The following is a 9,483-nucleotide window of genomic DNA, read 5'->3' as shown; positions in this document are numbered from 1 at the left end:
TAGCTCTCATCTTGAAATAAATTGCGAATTGCACTAGGAGTTGCATCTAAAGGTCCTGGTGGTTTATATTCGCTAGCCATGCCGAACACTGTATAAATACCTTGATTTATTGGGACATTGCACAATGCACATGTGGAAGTATTTTGCATTTGTCTCACTAAACATATTAAGTGGTAGTAGTGTCCACATGGTAGTATATACTGGCCGCTCCACCCATCGAATACTTTGTAACATACAGGACATTGGGGGGTGGAGGAACTTGTAGCCTCAGCAGAAACTCCCACAAGATCAGGATGTATCAAAAAATGAGAGATGTGGTTTCCTTGGCGCACAGGAGCAATACGTGAAGAGATGCTCTGCACATCTTGGCTGATCTTTGTTAGCTGCTCTTGAATCCCTCTATTGGCCGGGGGAGGAGTTGACGCTTGAGTTAATCGGTCAGCTTCTTTCTCCTTCTCTGCTAGCTGTGCCCCTAAGCTTTCTTTGACCTGGTTTAACTCCAGTCCGGCGCCCTCCACCATGAGAGCAAGTTCTTCTCTTGTGAATGTCACTGTCTCTTCACGTATGTCGTGGGTGTTGACAGTGGCCTCTCTGGAGGCGAAGTCCACTGGAGTTTCCAGGATAAAGTGAGCATATAGCATTTTAGCAAAATAGAGTGGAGCGTCGGCGTTGTGGAGAGGACGACCGTACACCTCCAAGAAAATGCGCTCGGCATTAGTTTTGATATCATTGTGAGTGCAACTAGAAATCTTCCATCTTCCCTTCTTAATCTCGCCATCTGGACATGGCCATATTTCCTTTATCATCTCTGTGGTTACGCGTTTGTTTATGTCTTTCCATTGGGCATAAGTTGGATTTGTCCATTTCGATAACCTGCACGCTGTTCTTGTAGCTTCGCAGGCTGTCAGGCCATGTGCAAGGGCCTTTATTCGCTCGTATGCCTTCTTGGCTAACTCCTGATGCTCGTTCGCTTGCGCCTGCTCCATATCTGCATGAACGTAAACGACTTTAGGATTTTAATGAACTGTAAAGATCAACGTAAGATAAATTGACCATTACTCTCAAAATCTTGAAGTCAAACACAACGAGAGGAGATATGTATTGCAAAGACTCGATGAGAAATATCCACGACTCCAAAAACACTTCAAACAATGCTCGCACATCAAATTTTGAAGAGAAAACATAAACTTAAACACCACAAGAGGAGAGAGATATTGCAAAGACTCAATGAAGAGAGAAACAAAATTTTGAAACATTGGACACATCAAATTTTGAAGAGAGAAACAAAATTTTGAAACATTGGACACATCAAATTTTCAAATTCCTGAAACTTCATCTCTTGATACTGTATCATTACAAAGTTGGGGTGAATGCCACCGATAGCTCTACAAGAGGACGTTGTGTCCTCGTAGGGTCAGTATTTAGTGATCTAAAAAATTCAACTACTTGCAAAATTGATTTTCGCTCATCGCGATTAGGCAGAAACATCCAATTTTTGACTCTATGAATAATAGTATCCATGGTAACTTTGTCATGGGAACTATTATCCATCCACAACTCTTGCACTTTCTTCCAAAAGTCATATAAAGTTTGTAATAAATATCCCAAGGCAAAAACATCAGATGCAGGAGTGTATGCATCTGCCAAAAATGGATCATAAAGCTCTGGGGCTATCCACGGCCGTTTATTTCGCTCTCTGTCTGCATAGGAGACTGCCTGTGCCACCTTCTCCGGGTTCTTGTCTGCTTCAAAAACAAAATTGAGAGACACCCGTTTTTTGGGCGCTCTCAGCAGCAACCCCCAATCAATAATACCTATGCGTGGCTTTAGCTCTTTTGTATAATCCAACACTACATTAAAAGGATGTAGGTCGGTATGTACAATACCTGCCATATGCGCTGCCGCTACACCTTCCACCAGGGCATGCATAATATGTGGCATGTTTATTACTACCTCTTTTATTTTTGAAAGTTCTAGATGACCTAAAGGGATATTATCAGGCGGGGGTTGTCTCCATCCTCGATCCAAACGAAAAATGGCTCTGGTGAACTCACTGAATCTGAAGGGAACCTTCAATAGAGTATCACCAAGAGTGCCGCCATTATAGTACGGGAAAATTGTGATCCAAGGAGCCTCTTTTGTAAAGGCAATGCATTGGACAATCAATGGATGTAGCACTTGCATACCCTGCTCTGCCTGGAAGCTCTCGAACTTCGCGCTGCCTTCTCCTTTGTAGTGCTTTCCGCAAAAAGTGATGTGCTCCGGTAAAAATGATATACCTTTAATTGCATACTCTTTTACTGTTCCAAACACACCGGAGCCTATTGTTCGTCCTTCGTGAAGAGCTTCGTGCGGGATGCCAATAAGATGTGTGCACATAGAATTGTAGATGGTACGATTAATGACACCTGTACCACTTGCATCTGCCTGACTGGACGTTGCAGCGACGTCCTGGGCAATTCGCACTCTTTTGGGGAGGGACTCTGCATCCAACGCCTTCATGCGCTTGCTCTTGGCTCTTTGCTCGCTCCATACAATGTCCCATAACTGTAGACGTTGCATGTTGGCTTCAGGCAGGGCAGCATCTCTAAGATCACTGCATGCTACTCGCATGCTCCCCAAAATGGTTCGTGTTATGTGCTGATGGTTGAAATCTGCTATCTTCTGTCTATCTAGCAGCTCAGCGTTGCCTCCGCTTCGAAGCCGACGCTGTGCATTTTCCCATATTTGGTCTATGAGATCTCGCATGAGTATCTCAGACTCGTTGATCTTTTTGACGACATCATCAGTACATTGTGATACCGTGATGACCGCTTCAACGCGAATTGCTCGCAGAACAATTTTGCGCTCTTCGGGAGAAAGCATGTTGATCGTCTTCGTAAATCTAGCAAATATCACTAAACACAAAAAAACAGAATATCAAACATTGCTGAAATAAACATCAAGCAAACGTGAGAGAACAGCAACAAGTATATCAATATCGTCAATGTTCATACAAAAACGGAATATCAAATAATTTTAATGAACTCAACATCATCCAATACATCATCAAACGTGAGAAAACAGCAATAAGTGTATCATTACTTATCAATGATCAAACAAAAACAGAATATATCAAACAACATTACTGAACTCAACATCATGCAATACATTATCGAACGTGAGACAACCGCAACAAGCGCATTATTGCTTACGAAGTGTATACATTATCGAATGAGAGAGAGAGAGAGGGGGGGAGGAAGAGAGAGAGGTGTGACAGATAGAGAGAGGAAAAATTAAATGACATTTTTTATAGTTTTGTGAGTTCCTAAAGAGAGAAAAATAATGTTTTGTAATCCTAAAGCACTCCTCATCTACATACCTATCGTGATAGAGAGAGATGTGAAGTGTATCATGAGAGAGAGAGAGAAAGAGTTGTGAAGTGTATCATTGCGAGAGAGAGAGAGAGAATTGTGAAGTGTATCATGAGAGAGAGAGAGAGAGAGGAGAGGAAGAGAGAGTTGTGACAGATAGAGAGAAGAAACATTAAATGACATTTTTAATGTTTTTGTGAGTTCCTAAAGAGAAAAATAATGTATTGTTTTAATTTTTAAGTAAATAGAGGGAGAAAAAAGAAATTATTAAAAATTATGTATATTTTAAGAGAAATAAAAAAAATCATTATCTACACATCTATCGTGTTGTGAAGTGAATCATGAGAGAGATAGAGAAAGAGTTGTGAAGTGTATCATGAGAGAGAGAGGGGGGTAAGAAGAGAGAGATTCATATTTTTCGAGTTACGAATCACGATATTATAAAATAAAACGTTTAGACAATATGATGTAAACTTTGATCCATGAAATACTAATGCCGCGTTAGCAACCAAGTATCGCATGGATCAAACACAATAAAAACAATACAAGTCAAATCAAACAAATTTACGATATTTATTCGACCGCGTTAACGATCATATGCCGAAATACGCAAGCAAATTTACGACACTTTTTCGACCGCGTTAACGATCAAATGCCGCAATATGCAAAAAACATTTTATGCACTATCGGACGACACCAACTTGCCGTGTTAACGACAAAATGTCGCCCGATTCTATGGGAATACCAATAGGATACGAACATACACTGGCCGCGTTACCGACCATATGTCCGCATTTGACAAAGGGAAGGGAAGGGAAGGTGACATCGCCATAACGATACTATGCTTGCCGCGTTACCGACTAGTACCGCTACGGCGTGCCATACTTACCATAGGACACAGACTAGCCGCGTTACCGACTAAGTGCCCTAGGGTAAGCACCATTCCGAAGAATGGCCTTACACACACACACCAGTCGTGTGGCGGGCCACCCAAATCCTGCCGCGCATTGCGACAATGGGCGGCTGCCCGCACGAACTCACCCACACACACATCCCTCGTGTGGCGGACCACCCACATCCTGCCGCGCATTGCGACAGTGGTGGGCGGCTGCCCGCACGAACACACCCACATACACACACACACACACACACACAAGTTTTCATTACCTGTGTATGCTGTCAGCAATGAAATCCCAAAGGGCCCCCCGGGCCCATATATATAGAAAAATGTACCCCGCCGGGATATGTGACGACCCCTCCGGGACCCGCCGGGCAAAGCAAAAGCCCGACGGGCCCGCCGGGGTATACAAAAGCCCGGCGGGATTTTTCCCGGTTACCAGGTCGCTTGCCACCGGCTTTTTTGTGAACATGTTAACATGTGAACATGTTAATAACATGTTCACACATGTTATTAACAAAAAAAATTTTGTGATCACGTGAATATAAAATCAGAGGTTGTGAGTAGGTATATGTTAGACCATGGAAAGAAGCATTGGGAAGCAGTGAAAGACATTTTGAGATACTTGAGTGGTATAGGAGGCATATGCATATGCTTTGGTAAAAGCAATAGTGGTGTACTTGGTTACACAGACTTGGATTATGCAAGGAATTCTGATAAGAGAAGATCAACTACAGGATACATTTTCACATTATATGGTGGTGCAATATCTTAAATGTCTGGCCTATATAAATGTCTGGCATTATCTACCACTGAGGCAGAGTATGTTGCAGCTACAGAAGCGTGCAAAGAAGCTATATGACTGATTTGTCTAGTGGGAGGTTTGGGCCTTGGAGATGACATGCCAATTTTGCACAGTGATAGTCAAAGTGCTATTATGTTAGCAAAGAATCTTGTGTTTCATGCAAAGACCAAGCACATTGAGGTGAAGTATCATTTTGTTTGTTAAGTTCTTGAGGACAAGTATCTTGAATTGGTCAAAGTACATACTAATAATAACCCTATAGACGTTCTCACGAAGAGCCTACCGTCCAACAAGTTTGCACATTGTCCAGAGTTGATGGGCATTGGGCGAGGATATGGTACCTCATTGTATATATACACTTTTTCTATTAACATATCTCCACTAAAGGCACATTGGCCTTTAAGTGGGAGGTTATTGGGGTAAAGGTCAAAGGACCACCCATCTAACTCACTAACCATAATACATGTGTACACTCTATACTTCATTCTTTAAGTGATAAGGTAATAAGGTGTGACTCATACATTGTAAGCTAGGACACCACAAAACATAGTGTCTCCATCTCCTTCTTTGCACACACACCACGCACCGCACATCTCTCACAAGACCCACAAAGAATACCTCCTAAAAACTGCATAATTTTTTTTTAGAATATAGATTATTTATGCTTTAAAAATAATGAACCCTAGAAATAAAATTTAAAACAAATTTTGATACTCTTGGTTTATGAAGGCATAATTTTACCTCATGTAAAATTACTCTTAGAGTGTATTAAACTCTCCAAAGTCTTGTGGGTCTAATACACACCTTACATACATTGTGTGATGGACAAAGTAAAATCATATTTTTAAAGTCAAATCAAGATACATCATGCTAGATTTGTATATATGCAATACCATTTAGCCAAAAAAATAATGTCTGAATAAATTATGAATATGAGGTTTTCTTGTATTTTTAAAACTGCATACTTCAAAAACCTTGTTTTTTTTATTTGAGAGACCTTGACCATGACATTGATCATAACTTCAAATAATCATACAAATATCAATAAATCATAACTAGTTTCTTTATTAATCTATAATTTAAGTATATCTATTCTCCTCAATTTGATGTTATGGTGAACCTTTTATATTTTTAAATATATGTAACATATTTCTAAAAGAAGCTTATATTTGTAAGATGTGTGCCATATTGGAATCCCAAAATATATATATTTAATTTCTTTTAACTCATAGAATCAATTTGGATCATAATTTTGAGCTAAAGCATCATCATATCTCCAAAAAGAGCTCTAACACTACGAGGGACTGGGCCTGTACCGGGGGGGCAAGACCGGGGCAATAACACTTGGATTTTTTTTCCCAAAAATGCCGCGGTCTCAGTATTTCCCCGGTTTTACCCCCGATATGATAATGCCGGTAAAACCCCCGGTAATTTCGACGTCACTTTCAGGGGTGCTACCGGGGGTTTTACTGGGGGTTATACCGGGCCCCTGCATAAAAACTTACTGGGGGAAATACCGACTTTGTACAGAATTATTTTATTTGGCAAGGTGTGACATATTGTAGTTTGGAATGCCCAAACTACAATATGCCACACCCTGCCCTGCTACACCCTTAGGGTGTGGCATAAAAGTTATGTATATCAATTTGAAACAACATTGACAATGCCATACCATAACAACGCCATACCATAACAATAACAACACCATATGTTGACAACGCCATACCATAACAAAAACAAGGGTCGAGTGAGACCATAACAAAGAGATGCCATAACAATGCCATATCATAACAAAAACAAAGGTCGAGAGAGACCATAACAAAGAGACCATAACTTGAAAAGACAAAAGAGACCATAACAAGAGATTGACTATAACATGATTTGCGTGATTGTATTGATAGCTTGAACATAATTACAAAATCCAAAATTGTTGCATGTAGAAGATGCAACATCATAACCTAAATGGAAACTAACAAAATACAATACATTAGGGACATCACTGAGTCCCTAATCAGAAAGCTTGTCCTCATGCAATGGAGATGGTGGCTCTCCCTGCACATAAACAAAACCGTACAACCATAATGAGAAAAAATATGATATACGAATACATATGCATCTCATCATTGGAAAAGAGCTTACCGGGATGTAGGAGTCCTTGGACAAGAGCTTCACTCGAAGACAACTGAAGCCGTGCGAGCTCGCGTAGTCCTTCTCCAATAGAGTTGACAAACTCTCCCCGCTGCAAATGAAATACATTGAGCAAAACGTATCAAAACATGATATTAAGCGCACACATGAACTTACAAAATCCAACCAATTTAAAATGAAGGAATACTTACAAAATCCCGTTTCATTGCATCCATCCCTCCACCACTGCCAAGATGCAACGTGCTACTGCTACTCTGCTCTGACTGCGCATCCACTTGTTGCTAAAACAAGGTGCACTTCATTGCATTGAAAACATCGTTTTCAATCCAACGTCTGGTTAGTGCAACCAAAGTATTGTCGGGCCTTGGCCAATCAACATTTGTGAGACTTGGTGTAGGGAGCGGCTGGAGAGTCCCACAACCATCTCTGGATGTTGGTACAATGTACTCTACGTCAAAGAAGAAAATTGAGCGCTCTTTAAGCTCTGATGCAGTACAACCAAAATATAGCAGCTTGCCGACTTCGAAGTGGTGTGTCTTAAAGGTTCCAGAAAGTGCCTCCAAAGGCTCCCATTCCACGAATGTCGATGGAAAAATGTCTGCACATAACATTACAAGATACCCACAAAATAATCAAGCTATAGTAACATGAAACGATGATGTTAGCATGTCTGAGTGTAGCTCTCATACAACAAAGAGCACAGACTAAACTTAAAATTTGCCGGGATGCGTTTGTGATCGTGTGATCGACATTATTGATACGGAGTTACGATGCCTTGTAGACGTGTTGTATCAGAACCTGCTTGCTTCCGTCGCCCCCTGCTTGAGATCCATGATACGACCCTTCCAATGGTGTGATTTAAGCCCTATGTACCGAGACGAGAGACTTTGTGGGCTCCCCTTGTGCTTGGTCGCATTGTCACCCACATGCCTTTAGCAAAGGTTGTTGTCACCCCCACAGGCCGGCGTCGTCTTGTTCATTGCTGCTGTTGAAGGACTCCACCCTTGAACGATGTCGACGACTCATTGTGCTTTTCCGGGTAAGCTTTTAGACACCAAAAGGGAGAATTGATGGAGTGCTAAAGGGAACCTAAATGTGCTTCTTGCACTCTGGAAACAGAAGGTATGCACGTAAAACTCTGAAACCTGAAGCTAGCAGAGTGTATAAGCTAGCAAGAGAAGAGTGGAGAGTGTGTATAAGCTAGCAAGAGGAGAGTGGAGAATTTGTTCATGCATGAGAGAATGGACTAGATGGAGCCTCAAAGTGGATTGTTTTCCAAGCTTTCCATAGCCAAGAAGGTGCAGAAAGAAAGATCTAGCTTTACGAAGGAAGGAGAAGGCCGAATAGAGAGAGAGGAGGCCAAAAAGGTACTCTTCCACGTATAGAGAGACTCAAAAGTAGAGAGAGAGACTCAAAAGTGGAGAGACTCTTCCACGTATAAAGAGCCTCCAAGTAGAGAGAGAGTAAAAACCAAGATATGAATCGTATTGAGGGGAGGGCTAGATCTAGTGTGTAGAGATAGATAGGAGGAGGGAGTGGGGAGAGGGAAAAGTAGCTTTAAATAAGGGTAATGATGGGGTGGGCATTTTTTGCCCTAGGCCACTTATTGAGGGTAGGCCATTCATACCGGTAAGAGATGTCTTCAATAAAAGAAGGGGGAAATTTGATTTTATATAAGGATTTTTTATTTTTCAGCCCATTTTTATAAAAGAAAAGCCTAGGCTCCAAGTTTCACCCCTAGATCTTAGGTACAGAAAACCCAACATTTTTGTCCACATGGCCTTCTCCCATTACACCACTCCTTAATCAATGTCATTAGGCTTGGGGCAATTTAAAGGGCCCAAGAAGACCCCAAACAAGTCGTAATGTCGAGACAATAAGAGAGCTCGAATTGATCTACAAGATGCAGAGATATTGCATATGCAACCATATTCGCCTATAATAAGGGAGGATAACTCGGTCACACTCCCAACTCCACCTTGGGTGTTGACGAGAGAAGAGGAGAAGAGGGTAAAGAAGGTCATAGCCTCTTTTCGTACACCAACATGACACATGCATTGCTTAAAGGGGGCCTTCACAAAGGATAACAAACTAAGTGGACTAAAGATTCACGATTGGCAAAAGTTCTTGCAATATATTCTCCCAATATATTCTTGCAATATCACACTAAGTAGCATAGAGGAGAATAGGATTAATGCAGCTGAAGCAGTTTGTATGCTTGAAAAACACTTCCTAACAAGTATCCTCACAATACAAGTTCATCTCATGGTTCATATAGT

Source organism: Cibotium barometz, chromosome 26 (assembly GCF_041138505.1).
Source record: "Cibotium barometz isolate CiBa-2024 chromosome 26, ASM4113850v1, whole genome shotgun sequence".
Taxonomy (NCBI): domain Eukaryota; kingdom Viridiplantae; phylum Streptophyta; class Polypodiopsida; order Cyatheales; family Cibotiaceae; genus Cibotium; species Cibotium barometz.
This window is presented reverse-complemented; position numbering follows the sequence as displayed.